At 38.3% G+C, this 15,872-nt stretch overlaps 1 long non-coding RNA gene across 2 annotated transcripts in view; it reads left to right on the top strand.

Annotated features, from left to right (window-relative positions):
• The window catches only part of LOC118531515 (uncharacterized), a 32,036-nt gene extending 17,283 nt beyond the window's left edge, over positions 1 to 14,753 (top strand). For both annotated transcript variants that reach the window (XR_013446540.1, XR_004915249.2), the window contains exon 2: positions 14,640 to 14,753. This is a non-coding gene — a long non-coding RNA (uncharacterized LOC118531515). The remainder of the gene's footprint in view (positions 1 to 14,639) is intronic.
• The last annotated feature ends 1,119 nt before the right edge of the window (positions 14,754 to 15,872 follow it).

Genomic DNA, 15,872 nt, shown 5'->3' with positions numbered 1-15,872 from the left:
AATAAAAATCATTTGTCTATTGTTCATTCTAGGTTTTCCCTCTCTACTTTCTGCTTAATTTTTATTTATTTATTTTTTAATATTTTATTTTTAACTAATCTCTACACTCAATATGGAGCTTGAACCTACAGTCCCAAGATCAGGACTACAGACTGAGCCAGGCAGGCGCCCCTCTAATTTTTGAAGCAAAAACAAAAAAAAAAACAAAAATAAAAAAGGCTAGATTTAACTTGGAAATACCTGTTGCACCAGGCCTCTGCTTCCTTTCACATTTCATATACTATTTTTAGACACCTTGACTTTTTTCTTTTACGACTTTTTTTCTTTTATGTCATTTTCTGTACAAACTTGAGACGCCTGATTACATCTCCTCTTTAGTAAAGGAACAAGAAAATGAAAGTGCCACCTGCTTGCTACCACAATCACACTGTTTGCCTATCTAAGTTTCAGTAGTTTATTTGAGAGGATGATGCTTTGTTCCATTAAATTGGAGTCTCTGGGTTTTTTTTTTTCCCAGATGTTAATCACCATCATTCTGTTACTTAAGAGGCTTTGTCTAGGTAATTAAAGATCTCTTCATATCATGATTGAATATAAAGTCTTAAATGAGTTATGCAGTGACCTTTTGTCTTTTGAGTATAATGAGGTCTGTTTTAATGAACAAAATTATTTTTTGATACATTTTTAAAATGTAAAAGAAAAATCCAATTATACATTCCTAATATAGCTGGACTTAAATAGCATTTAAGCTTAGTAAATAATGAGAATAATTTATAAAAACTATTACAAAACTCAAACTTTGGGTTAAAAAAACAAAGAAACAACCCCCCCCAAGAAAAACTCTCCTAAGAGAAAAACTCAAAAGAAAAACATGTAAAGTATTTATTACTGTTTATATAACATTTTTTTTATGGACATCTGGATTTCACCCCTACTTTTCTTATGTTTTAAATAATGAGATGTATTCAATTTGTGGATAACAATGTTTATTTTAAAAGGATATTTTTTTAAAGATTCATTTATTTATTTATTTGAGAGAGAGAGAGAGAGAGAGAGAGTGAGCAGGGGGAGGAGCAGAGGGAAGGAGAGAATCCTGACATAGACTCCATGCTGAGCGTGGACACACCTAACATGGGGCTCAATCCCAGGACCCCGAGACCACGACCTGAACCAAAATCAAGAGTTGGCCACTTAACTGACTGAGCCACCCACGCGCCCCAGGAAATTTTTCTCTTTTCTCTCTCTCTCTTTTTTAAAGATTTCATTTATTTATTTGAGAGAGAGAGAGCACAAGTGGGCGGCGGGGGGGGGGGGTGTTAGGTAGGGGCTGGGGCTGAGGACAGAAAGAGGGAGAAGCAGACTCCCCGCTGAGCAGGGAGCCTGCTGGGGGCTTGATCTCAAGACTCCAAGATCATGCCATTCATCGAAGTCAGATGCTCAACCGACTGAGCCACCCAGGGGCCCCAGGAAATTTTTTTCTTGATACACTAGTTGTTCCATTAAAATTCTAGTAAGGAGACATTAAATTTATTTCAGCAAAGAGAAATAAGAACAATTACAAAAATAATTAGAAGTAACTGTGAAATCAACTATGGCCTGCTATATAATAACAGAAAGTAAACATATTGACCCAAAATTAAAACAATAGGTCAGAAGAGCAATCTATTGGAAGCCAACATACTATACAGCCATCAGGACAAAGATTGCATCCAGACAGACCAGAATTTGAAAATGGGTTTCAAAGTTATTGGAAGTGTAACCTTGTTTTCATAGCCCTCTCTAAGCTACAGATTATTCACCTGTAAAATGGGAATATTTGTACCTGCGTCATAATTGTTGAGAGAATTAATATGTATGAAGCACACAGTACATATTATCCCATAAATGTTAGCATCATCATCATCATCGTGCCATTAAAGAAACTAGAAGCCAACTATTGGTTTAAAGACCTAGTTAGAGGTAAAAATTTATTGACTACATAAAAAAGTTTGTCCACTAACCAGGGTATTTTTCTGCTATCAAGAGTTAAGCAGAATGTTTAGCATTATCCATTGCTCAGGAATGTGCATAACTGCAAAGTCAAAGCACTCACTACAAAGTATCAAAGAGCTTTCAGAACTTAAAAAAAAAAAAAGTCAAATTATAGTCTCTTTGGTAGTCATAATATCACTATTTCAGTTGGATCTAATCATTTGAATATTAGTGATCTATGTTTAGTGGAAGCTGCAGAATACTGGGCTGTGACACATCTAGTCTGCAGATATAACTGTTTTGGCCAGGGCACCTGGGTGACTCAATGGGTTAAGCATCTGCCTTTGGCTCTGGTCATGATCCTGGGGTCCTGGGGTCCTGGGGTCCTGGGATCGGGCCTCACGGTTCTGGGATAGATCCCCACATCCGGCTCCCAGCAGGGAGTCTGCTTCTCCCTCTCCCTCTGCCTGCCACTTCCCCTGCTTGTGCTCTCTCTCTCTCTCTGTCAAATAAATAAATAAAATCTTAAAAAAAATAATAATTGCTTTGTCCTAACTAGTGTTGGCAGATACAAGAATGAAGTGTCCAAGATTAGAGAACAGGATTCAAATTTAAGTTAGCCTGCTTCCAAAAGCTTCTATTATGCCCGGCTCTCTCTTTGAATCTCTTCCAGGCAATACAAATATTATATAATAATATATATTATAATCATAATTATTATATACATATCACTAGATATTCAATTGCACAGTTGTTTCTACTATATTAAATGTGTTTGTCTGCCTGTCTGTCAGTCTGTAGGTCTGTCTGTATGTATATAAGGCTGTCCTAGAAATTTTCTGTTTGTCCCTCCAGATCTCTACCCTTTTCACCCTAGACTTTGCACTGCCAGGCTGACTTTTTAGGATATATCAATGGACTGCCTCGTCCACTGGCTTCTAGGCAGGTTCAGCCAACAGGGTACATCAGCAGGAGATGAGGAAGAGAGGACAGCAAGACATTGGAGTATTTATTCTCCATATCCCTCCCTAAAGTGGTCACTGTGGGAGGAAGTGGGCTGTAGCCCTTGACCAGACTTAAGAGGGTAAGGCCCTTGCTCCTACTAGTTCCAGGGAATAACATCACAGTGATTTCCTGGCCTCCTCTTCACCCCTTTATAAAAAGTCCCTTCATTAAGATCTCTTCAAATTACCTAATATGTGTTTTGTGTTACCTGTCCTGACCCCCTGACTGATACCAGTTCTTAATGGAAATAATGTAATGGACTGGGTAGTTAATATTCTCATTTGCCTCCCAGTTTTAACATCCTCCTTCTTCTAGTCAACAGCCTACTTCTGTTGAGATTGGAAAATAAATGCCCATTCCATACTGCCTCACTGCAACCACCCCCAGACCTGGTGGGCCAACTCTGTTAATATCACCCCCCCAATAATGATTCGTTCCTGTGGTGAAGCCGTAGTTTAAGCAAATGATAGAGATTCTTCACCCAGAATTTCCCAAATTAGATGTAAAGGTGGCCCTCTTCTTCCTAAACTAAAGACTGTTGAATGTAACATTGGGGCTCTCTGCAGCCAATCTCTCTATTCCCAGTAGGGTATTCTGCAGAATGGAGCTCAGCAGAGACAGGTAGGAATGAATGAGAGAAAGAAGACACTAGGAAGGGGCCTTGGAGTCACTGTGCTCAGTTCCAAACTCTGAGCCCCTAGTCCCTTCAGCTCTCTTCTACAATTGCCTTTACCATTATGTGAACAAATACACTGTAGTTTTTTTCCTTGAACCTATTGGAGTTTCTGTTACATGCAACTGAGAAAAAAAAAAAAAAAAAAAGACGACGAAGAAGATCAAAAAAAGGTACTGATTAAAACAATGGCAAAAACTTTGCAAATTGATATGTTTCTACTATTTGAATCCAATTCTTTCAAAGAATTCAGAATTCAGCAATGCTGGCAAGAAATGCACCAAAAATGTCCTGATCTATATATACATCAAAATCAATGGGCTTTTTTATTACCAGGAGCCTCCAGAAAGCCTCTACTGAAATTCAGTTTGCTTCAGGAGGTATTTTGGACATATTCCTGGTCAGATTATTTCCCAGAGGGGAAAATGACTGGACTGGGAGAGGTGGGATGGCAACGGGTATGCAAAAAAAGAACTTTCATTTCTTCTCATTTTTAAATTAACTAGTATGTTTAGGTAACAATGATTAATAATGGTATTTTGGCTTTACTACCCACTGTGGAATTGTATTTATTATTATTATTTTTCTGGTTGAAGAGAGCCTTAATGAATATTAGGTAGAATAATAGAAGAAAATTTATTTTTCCTAAATAGAGTAACCTCCCTCCATAGGTGTGACATTGTTCGGATTCAAGAAAAGTACAAAGGCGGCACAAAAGACGAATGCAGTGTATACTCCATTACCATAATTTGCTATGTATTAACAATCCTTGTCACCCACTTCCCTGGCAGAGCCATTGTGAGGCTAACAAAGCCTTTGAAACGACGAAATGGCTTATAAATATTAATAATAGTTTACCTTCCTACATTTAGAAGTAGTAAGCCAACACTACTCACAATTTTTTGTTGTGCTTATCAAAGCACATCTTTTCACTAAAATTCTAAGTTTAGTTTTTGAGCATTTATATCATTACCGGTGAAGTGGTTCTCTTGGGAAGAACTTGGGACACTGAAATAAGAATTTGTAAAATTAACAATGAACATCATTAAAACACCATAACAGAAAAGAAAAGATCAAGAAATAACCCTGGGGCACCTGAGTGGCTCAGTTGGTTAAGCGGCTGCCTTCGGCTCAGGTCATGATCCTGGGGTCCTGGGATGGAGCCCCGCATCAGGCTCCCTGCTCAGCGGGGAGTCTGCTTCTCCCTCTGCCTCTACCTGCCGCTCACCCCCACTTGTGCTCTCTTTCTCTTTCTCTGTCAAATAAATAAATAAAATCTCAAAAAACCCCCACAAAAAACAAAACAAAAAAAACCCTGAAGGAGGGTTGGAGAACATTGGAAACCTGTTCCCCAAGGAGAGGATGGACAAGGAAGACATCCAAATCCAAGTTTTCCTCAATTTATCAGCTGTTATTTTTTTTACTCTCTAAATGGACATTTGTGAATTCATTTGGAACTTAGAAGAAAATATTTCTAGGGAAAGCATGTTAAAAATGGTTAGGTTTCTAGCAGGCCTTGTAAACCTACTAACTCCCATGTAGCTGCACCAAAAAATTCTCGTTCCCTGTTGTTCCTGAGAGAAAATGACAACATTGCACCCTGCAACCCAGGATGCTGGAATATCTCCCTATTTCCCAAACTGCTATCCACCACAACTCCCCAGTTTGGAAAGTAGTCATGGAATGCTCCAGCCTCCTCTCCTACTGGGCCAAGGGAGAAAGACAATTCTTTTCCTCATGGTGACAAAAGAAAAAAGAATTCTCAGGTAGCCAATGTGAACAGGAAGGGGGCAATGACTCACATATTAGGGATGTTCCTAAATTAGTTTTCAGGGTTTGGGAATGGCCTACATCCAGGAACTTGCTTCATTTTCTTTCACAATGAGTTTGTCATTGCTGCCCCATATGTTTGGTTTAGTTTACTAGAAATAGCTGTGTTGCTTCTTGATCATGACAGGTGGCAGGTGTCCTGACTCTTCTTTCTTGTGGCCAAATAATAGATCCTATAAATCCCAGGCTACTCCCCTCCCCTAGCCCTTTGTCCTCCATAGAGCCTCAAGGGAAGGGTCACTCTGGACAACTGGAACTGAGGTACCAGAAACCTGTGCACCGGTTCTACCAGCCACGTCACAGGATTCTCTGATGACATAACCTATGCACAATCTCCTTTACATTATTCCAACCACAACTGAAGCTGGAAATAACTCTGATATCCATAAAAAAATTTAAGCCTCGAAAGCCTTTCTTCCCCCCCCCCCCCACCATACTAGCATGTAAATGAGTTAGCTAGCAGTCACTAATGACATTTTTTTTGCTGCAAAATTATTGGCTAATTATACCAATTATTGTATTCTTAGCCTATCAGACCGTGCTTTGATCATCCAGAGACAAAAATGTTTCTTGGACTCCATCCATGGGGCAACAAATGGCATCTGTTTTGATTGTTCTTTCTGAAAACCCTGTTGCCAGTAGTGCTCATCATCATCATTGACCACTGAGGCTTGGCGTGGCTCCAGAAAAAATGGTTGCAGCACACCATCCAGAGTCCTTAGGAGAGGAGTTCCCCCTTGGCAACTCTCCCTTCTAAAGCATTCATAAAAACAAATAATCACCACACAAACACATACTCTCCTACCCACCGAATTATCACCCTATCTTTCAGAACACTGGACATTCTGATTATATGGGTATACACACATTTAAGTGATAAAAGTCTGTCTCTGTTTTAGAGCACCCTTCCCTGCGTACCGCATTACATTACAGATTGCCATATTGAGGACAATCCAGTAAGACGTATGGATGTATGAAGAAGCTAAGAAATACCTACAAAGTTGGCAAGATATTCACATATCTATCCTTTGGTTGCAATTAATAATTTAAGGTTCTTCCAAACCATATGTGTATCTTTACATTTGAAAATGTCCAGGGACCATCTGGCATTAAATCTTAATCACCTTTCAGAAAAGTTTTTTTCCATGTAAGTCAAAGCTTACTGAACTATTAAAGCAACATAAGCTTAGAATGGAATTGTCAAGGTCATACCAGATAATATGATGGTCGGATTAAACTGTGCCTCAAAATATAACTTAAAACATATTTACATTCTATCATTCATCAGTACCTATATTACCTTTGAATCAGTCAAATACTTGATGACTGTTGATGTTTATTATGCCAAAAGTTTTTCTGACCCCGCTGTATTCACAGTATTATAAATGCACTCATCATTAAATTGTGGTTTTAAACAATTTGGTAGTATAAACTATTGCAGATTTTTATCTCCAATGATTCTTTCTTTCTCACAGTTTTAATACAAATATTCTATTTATGGTAGGGCATGGTAAGTCAGGTTAGGGGCAGATTATAACAAGAACCATCTGTCCCCCCCCCGTCTGAGTCCTTGTGTCATGATTAATTGTTGTTAAAAAAAAAAAAAAAAGCATACCACCTCTTTGCTGGTGTCTTGCAAGAGGTTAACAGTCATTGTCTTCTTTTAGAGTAATGGTGCTTAAAATATTACATGCTTTGTTCCCTGCAGTACTAAACACATGATCTGCTGTTGTGGTTCCAAAACCTTCCCATAGACTGTGAGAGACAAGGGGAGGCCACTTTTGTGAATGTCAGAGTCTAACAAAATGGAGACAAAATTTAAAATGTTAGTCAAGAATGTTCCACTTTGTATTAAGTATCTCAGCTGTCTGCCTCATGGGGATGAAAAAACAACTGAAGAAAAAAATAAACATATCATGGTTATACTGATAAAAATGAGCTTCTAAAAAGTATAAGAAAAATACTGATTTTACATCAAGGTGTATCAGTGTTTGATAGAAAATAAGTTAAAAACATAAACCCACATTTCCTAAAGACCTCTGCCATTGCTTAATTTCAAAAGTATCCCAAGAGAAAGGGAAAGGAGCCAGAGCTGGGATTTAATTTTTTTATTTAATTTTTCTTAGAAGGAAATGCATTCTAGGAGGGGCCAACATGGGGGGGCTGGTAATTGAGGAGATGAAAGATCTGCTCAGAGGTGTTGTGTTATGAGCCCTGGAGGGGCTCCCAAAGGATCTACTTTAATTCAAGTGGAAGATTCATAAAACTGTGTCACAATCCTCAAAAATGCTGCCTAGGTATTTATTCAACCAGCATTTATTAAACGCCTTCTATGTACCCAAAATTAGATATAGAGAAGGGGGTATAAGATGCAAAATTGATAGAAAATATTGTTGCTGTTTTTTTTTTTTTAAAGATTTTATTTATTTATTTGACAGAGAGAGACACAGCGAGAGAGGGAACACAAGCAGGGGGAGTGGGAGAGGGAGAAGCAGGCTTCCCGCGGAGCAGGGAGCCCAATGCGGGGCTCGATCCCAGGACCCTGAGATCATGGCCTGAGCCGAAGGCAGACGCTTAACCGACTGAGCCACCCAGGCGCCTCTGTTGCTGTTGTTTTTAATCATCAAGGAACTTTAATCTATTGGGCTCAGACGTTAAATCCAGGACAACCAAGGAATAAAGACATCCTCTAGTAATGTGATTTGGGGAACCACAAAGGCTCTGTCTTGCCCAGAATATCCTTTCCCTTAGTCTGCTAATTTTTCTGAAGTCCTCCCTATTAGAACCATTCTTCAAGTTCAGGCTTTTTATGTAGGTAAAGATGTGGAACACACACATACACAGAGTCCCTATAAAGCCCCTGTTACAATATAATTATGTTACTTAAAGGGCTCATACAGTTATCAGATAACATTTCAGTCTTGGCATAGGACAAAACAAGGTCCTGAGGTCGTGAAATCTAAGACAAGAAACAAAAACATAGGTAAGGAAGGAAAAACAGAATGGTCCAGAACAAAATGCGGGAAGTAGCTAAAGGGAATTATGAAATCGATAAAGTGAGTTCAAACTACAGGTCCAGAATATAGGGGCATTTCAATGCCAGCATGATAAAGCTAGAATTCTACTTATGAAGAACGAAAAGCTGAGAGGTGATTATCAAGAAGAAAGTGTTAGTAACCTGGCAATATAGTCTTCAGACTAGATCAGAAGAGCCAGAAACTGAAATCAGGGAGCTCAATAAAGACTATTGACTTTTTCAGGAATATAGAGACAAAATACTTAAATTGGGTGAAGGTATAATAAGAATAAATTTTTATTCTAAATAAATCTAATGAACTGTAGTAACAGACTGGTTATGAGAATTGCGGGAAAGAGGGGCAATGACTCGTGAGTTTTAACAGTAGGTAACGGGAAGCTGGCGATGGCATTGAAAGATGCAAGGACATTGGAAAGGATACCTAGTTTTGCCACTCGTGGCCCCATGGAGAGCTGGGGATTGGCCAATATTACTCTAAACACTTCTAGTCATATGATCAACTAGACATTTCCTGCTGCCTTATGACCCAGGACTGGAGATTTAGTGAGATATGGGCCAAAGAAATGTGAATCTGCAAGTCACAAAGAATCGAAGCCTTGAAGGTAAATGACAAAGAACAGAGAGCCAAGGTAAGATTTCTTGGAATGTTCACAGTTTGGTGGGAAGGAACAGAGCCATCCTAACTTAAAGGAAAGGGATAAAGAGGAAGTAGAGGAAAGGAGGAAGAGGGGCTTTAAGAAGAATAAGATGATCCGTGGTATGAAATGGTGATCTAAAATATTCATTTTTTTCTCACCTTCAAATGATTGTCTTGCTGGATATAGAACTCTGACATAGACATTCTTTTAGTACTTTGAAATTAATCCACTGTCTTTGGCTTCTGTTGTTACTGTGAGAAGTCTGGTGTCATTTCAATTATCATTCTTTGTTGGTAATTTCTTTTTCACTAATTACTTTTAAACTATTCTCTTTGTCTTTGTTCTGAAATCGCACTAAAATGTATTTTTTATTTATACTGCTTGGGACTCACTGTGAATCATGAATCTAAGGAGTATGTCTTTTAAGCAATTCTAGAAGTTCTTCAGGTGCTATCTCTTTAAATATTACATTTCTCCCATTCTCTTGATTCTTTCTTTTTATAGACCCAAAAGTTTTATAAGGGTAGTTGAAAGTTAGACCTTTTAATTTTCTTCTCCATCCCAACTTACCTCTCTCTCTTTCTCTCTCGCTTTTTAAAAAGAGAACAGATATGTTTAATTATTGTATTTTTTTAAGTGAACTCTACACCCAACATGGAGCTTGAACTCACGACCCCGAGATCAAGAGTCACATGCTCTAGCGACTGAGCCAGCTGTGTGCCCCCAATTTACCTCTCTCCCCTATATTTTCCATCTCTTCCTCCCTCCAAGTGATGATATACGGATAATTCCCTCAGGCCTGCTTTGCAGTTTATCAAGTCTCATTTCAGCTCCTTAACTCTTCTATTAATATTTCATTTCAATTACTTCAGTTTTTCATGTATTGAAATTGTATTCAATTATTTCTTTCAAATCTGTATGTTGGTTTTTCATAGACTCTTATTATTTTCTCATACTTTACAGTCTTTCTTTTATGCCGTTAATCACATTATATTTACTTTATAGTCCCTATTTAATAGGTCTGTTATCTGAAGTTCTCAGGAAACCTAATCCCCTAATTGTTGTGTTGTATCTGCTGACTCTCAGACATGGCGAACCGTTTACTTGTATGCTTTGTATTTGGGAATGTGTGTTCATCTTCAGCATGGGAATCCCTGACAGCCTGAGCTAACGAGGTGTCCCTTCGCAACAGTTTTTATGTTTGCTTCTTCCAGGAGCCTTAGGGTTTTCACTGGACAGGACCAATTTTTATATCAATTTTTTGACTTAGAGATACTTGGGCCAGGCAGATAGTGTAAATCAGTATTCAGCAAACCACCATCTATTTTTATAAATAAAGTTTTATTGGAACACAACTGTGCTCATTTGTCTACGTATTGTCTGCGGCAACTTTCCTTCTACAATGGCAGAGTTGCGTATAGTCACATTAGAGACTGTAAGGGCCAGAAAGCTGATACTGTTTACCATCTGGCTCTTCACAGAAAATGTTTGCCACACCCTGGTATAAATTCAAATCCTAAGTTGGAGTAAGACAGCCATAAGGTTATAGATTCTCAGGGAAGAGACCATGTCCTTCCACCTTGATTCTAAGCTGACAGGTTTCTTTGTGGACTCAATGAGCACCTCAGGAGTTGCTATTGTTTTTGTTTTTTTAATAATCCTGCTTTCACTAAGGACATGGCTTTTGGGGGATCCTGAATTCATGCAGATTTACTGATTCTAACTCTTTTGCGTGACTCGAGAGCCTAAGGACTCACATCCTAAGGACATCTAAATCCAAACTCGTTGATCTAGAAAAGCACATTTTTCCTGCCACACCAGCAACCCCTCTACAGGACTGCAGCTCCCACAGCATCTCTACTAGCTACTTTGTCTCCTGCAGGTACCACTTTACAAATCAGCTGCATATTAGTTATTTCTTTCCAGCAGTTACAGGTGTTTTATACCAAAACATTTCTCTAGTTACGTAATATGTCATATTTCTGGGAATTGAAAGTTGAGTAAAATGTAACTGGAATTTTGGAAGACTGAATAATTTAAAATTTTGCTAAAACAATTTTAGGATTATGAATAAGACTATGTATGTGGAGTCACAAAGGTAGCAGGTACTTAGGAACATTGAGAAAGACCTAGGTAATGAGGGAAGTAAAGATACATACAGAGTCCCTAGTGACTGGAGGTCACATGGCAGAGAGGACTCTGACGTCAGACTTGCCCCAATTTAAATCCTACATGTGTGACCCTTAGAAAGTAGCTTAACTTCTCATGACCTCAATTTCCTTACCTGTGAAATGGGCATAAAAAGGTCCACCATACAGCAAAATTGCAAGACATGACCCTTGCAATTAACGTGAATGGGTTACAATGTCTTTAGAATGCTCCTCCCTCTTCAGATTACCTCATTCCTGCTCCGAAGGAAGGCAAGACCCATGTTTAACATGTGGCACAGATCACAGCAAATTATTCTAGCTGAATTTAGCCATTGTCATGGTTTCCATGGAACTATCTCAACCTGAGAAGAGATGCAGAACACATGAAGATGCTATCTATAAAAGATTGATAGTCACTTGTTTTAAATGATCTTCTTAACTCTCAGGGCTATGAGGGCAGGAGTTATCCTAAACATGTGCAATAAAACTTCAAGTAGTTATCAACCATTTCCCTTGAGAAACTATTTAGTAACTTTTAGCCATTTAATAATCTGGTCTCCCTTTTTAACCATGCCTACTCAACTGTTATAGAAAGTTATCTAGATCGATACAGGTAATTTTGTTTGAAACGATCTTCAGAACTCTCAGGGTTTTCCCAAACACGTGGCAATAAAACTTCAAGTAGTTATCAACCATTTCCTTTGAGAAACTATTTAGTAACTTTTAACCATTTAATAATCTGGTCTCCCTTTTTAACCATGCCTACTCAACTGCTCTAGAAAGTTATCTAGATCGATACAGGTGATTTGTCAGAGTATAGGCATTAGGTAGACATTAAGAAGGAAAAAATAAGCCAGAAAACATGGTGTGAGGCAAAAGGAGAGCTAAAGTTTGGGAAAGGAAGGCAGGGCGTTGATTCGATTGTGGGGGCTGAGAGGTATAGTCTTGCTGCCTAGAAGCAGCATTGTAACAGGGGAGAGGGGAAGGGAGCAACTGTTATATGAAAAATGCACTTCAATGTTATTCTCACTATAGAGTGCTAGCACAACCATGTGAAGGCCTTGCTTGAGTCTTACTTATTCAGATGCAGCATTTTTTCCTGTGTTTTTCAAACAATCTTTTCTGAGAAGATTTTTCCGTTTCATGGAACTCACAGGAGACAACGCCAATCAGCTCCCCAAATGAGTTTTCTATACCTCACAGTGTTTTAATCAGTCAAGTTTCATTTCTTAAACTCTTAGACTTGTTTTCAATTAGAACGTATTCAAGTGCAATGAATATAGGGATACAAATCCCCTTTGGTTATCTATTTAAAATTAGTTCTAAACACATAATTAACATGACATAATTTCACTTCCAACCATGCCTGGAGAAAAAGGAAAGCAATATTGTGCTTGAACACTTTCAGTCTCTAAAATGCAAATACCCTCAATTATTAGGGAGCTTATGTTGTAAAGAGAAAAACAGCTTTTATTTTATTTTTTATTTTTTTTAGAGACAGAGAGAGAGAGAGAGAGCACACGCGCGGTGGAGAGGGTGGGGCGGGGAGGGGGGGGAGAAAAGAGAGAATCCCAAACAAGCTCCATGCTGAGAGTGGAGCCCAAAGCAGGGCTTGATTTCATGACGACAGAGATCATCACAATCACAAAATCATGACCTGAGTGGAAACCAGGAGCCGGTCATTTAACAGACTGAACCGCCCAGGTGCTCCGAGAAAAATAGCTTTTAAAAAACTTACTAAATGAATAAATACATCAAAAATCTCAATTTTATTTACTATGAAAAGTTACTGAAAGGGCATTCTTCCTCATGGTAGGAAACTCAGGTTATGATGAACTTGTCTAGACATATCCAGGACATTTATTTAGAAGACGGAGAGTAGATTCTACCCACCACCCCTCCTTCTCCAAAATAGGGGCTGCGATTGGGTCTCTATTCATTGTCAAATATTCAAAATCAGCTCAGTTGCTATAGACTGAATATGTGAGCCCCCTCCACTCCCTCCCTGCAGCCAATTCACACATTGAAGCCTAATTCCCAATGTGAGAGTATTTAGGGATGGGATGGGGCTTTTGAGAAGTGAGTAGATCGTGAGGGTTGAGCCCTCATTCATGGGATCAGTGCCTTATAGAAGAGGCCCCAGAGAGATCCCTGGCACCTTCGACCATGTGAGGACAGAGAGAGAAGAGACAATGGTCATCTACAAACCAGGAAATAGGCTCTCACCAGACACCGAATCTGCCAATGCCTTGATTCTGGACTTTCCTGTCTCCGGAGGAATAAATGTCTCCTGTTTTTAAACCACACCATCTATGGTATTTTGTTATAGTAGCCAGAAAGGATGACTTAAGACAGAGTTTTAAAAGAAAGTCTGCTTAGAGAGGAACTAGAAAGACACCTTTGCTCAGGGGCCTTCCAAAACGAAAGTGCAAATTGCTCAGGGCTAGGTACTAGGGAGCATCCCTAGGAGTAGACTTACCATTTATGTGAATAGGTATAATGTGAAACCTTCTAGAAGGTGCCCTGACCACATACATCTTCCTAGGAATGTAAAAAATTGTGTCCACAAATAATTGCATGAATTATTAATGCAAAGGTATAAAATCAAATGGAAAACCCAATGTTGTGTTACATTAATGTAACTTGAGAGCTAATCAATGCTTCCTTTCATCCCCTCGGTACACAAGTGTATCCCTTCCATATGTGGAACTTGATGTGAAAAATCTACACTACGTCCCAGGTTAAAGACTAATCTCAATAGAATTAGACTATGATATTTTCATGAAAAGGCTTTTAAAACATTATTGTTTATTACTCTCTATATATTCTGAACATATATATTTAATAATTAATTTAATTTATATTTAATATATTTTCAATATGATTAAAATCATAGAACTTGAGGGAGAACAGCCTAAACCCTATAAATGTTAGAGAAAACTTAACATGAAAAGCCAATGATGCTCTTCTAAAACAATCCTCCTAGCACAGTTTTTGAGTAGTATAGGAGAAAAATATTATTCATCCGTATTTCTTTCAAATAAGAAACAATGAAGAATTCCAAGAAGATCACTGACATCAGAAATGTGATTTTCCTTAGTTCTGAATTCCTTCATTCTTTTCTAGCTTACTTGCCTTGTCATTTTGTAAATTAAAATAAAAGGTATAATGAAGGACTGGCTTTTAAATAGTAAAATGAGCTCTGAGAGCGAAGAGCAGTGAAGATAGTAAGAGGTCACTTTTATTTCCCTACAAGTTTCTTTTTTGGAAATATTTTAGAGATAACTCATTTGAAATATTAAAAAAAATTTTAATACACTTTTCTGGTTCCATAGGATCCTTGGAAAAACCTGAAGAATTCAACCCATGACACAGCAAGCCTCAATCACTCTCTTCTAGCCACTGCTCAAACCTATTTTGTTGACTTGAAAATAAATATTCATTGTTCATCTTGCTATTCATTATTTATTCATCAACTCTTATTAATAATACATAGTCATAAATTACAAATATCAAAGTTAATACTCTTATGGCTGTCTTTTGACATTATCCCTGCAAGTACCTAAATAAACAAATAAAAACTAAAGCTTAAGGAATAAACTTTAGTGGGAAAAAGACAAGGAAAATATCACCCTCTTAAATACAAGCTTATTTATTTTTAGAACACAATGAAGCTAAATAACCTACTGAGTCAGTCCAGCCTTCAGTGCATGTTGTAAGAAGCCTTCTATTTTTGCTCAGGATCTTCTCTTTTGTTGATCTTTAAAACAAAAGCACTGAAACTTTGCTTTGCAAAGCTGCTCTGACATTTCATTCTGCAATTATCTTTGTGGGGTTGAGTCATAAATAGATAAACTTAACCCAATGGTAATGCCTTCATATATTTTTACCAACTCTGGTATGGAGCATTGAAAAATGCAATCAGCCAGGGTGCCTGGCTGGCCCGGTCAGCAGAGCATGTGATTCTTGATTTTGGGGTCGTGAGTACAAGCCCCACGGTTGGGCCTAGAGATTACTTTTTATAAAAAAATGCAAGCAGCCTGAATGAACTAAAGATAAATGGATCAGCAACATAGACAGTGAATCACAAGCAGTTCTCAGGACTAGCCAAGATAGGCAGGTGAGGTGATTAAGAGTTGGGACACCACACTTTACACAGTAAAAGGAAAATGTGGGGGAACCGTGGGGAAAACCTGGGTCTGGGACCTAGGCACCAGACTGGGTTTGAGTGTCACTCTATCTTTCCGAGTGTCAATTTCCTTAACTAAAAAGGGGGATCATTAAGTCTTCCCTAAATGTATAAAGAGCCTCTCCTATGATAGTGACCAGCATGTAATAGGTGTTTTAAAATAGTGGCTCATTAATAAGGAAAAATATGAAACAACTTAAATTGCTTTAATATTGCAACTACAGCCAATGATCTTAGTTTCAAGTTCTTGTAAGCCGTGCTTTCTAGGCCATAGCAGCCTGGCAGGAGACAGTCAAGGAATAACCTTCAAAGATAATAAAAAAATCACCTCTGGTTTGTAGCTGCTCAGAGTGGAATCGCCGAACCTCCTTCTCTCCCC

This window comes from Halichoerus grypus, chromosome 3 (assembly GCF_964656455.1).
Source record: "Halichoerus grypus chromosome 3, mHalGry1.hap1.1, whole genome shotgun sequence".
In the NCBI taxonomy this organism is placed as follows: Eukaryota; Metazoa; Chordata; class Mammalia; order Carnivora; family Phocidae; genus Halichoerus; species Halichoerus grypus.
Note: the sequence above shows the minus strand (reverse complement) of the source record. Positions and strands in the feature narration are given on the sequence as shown.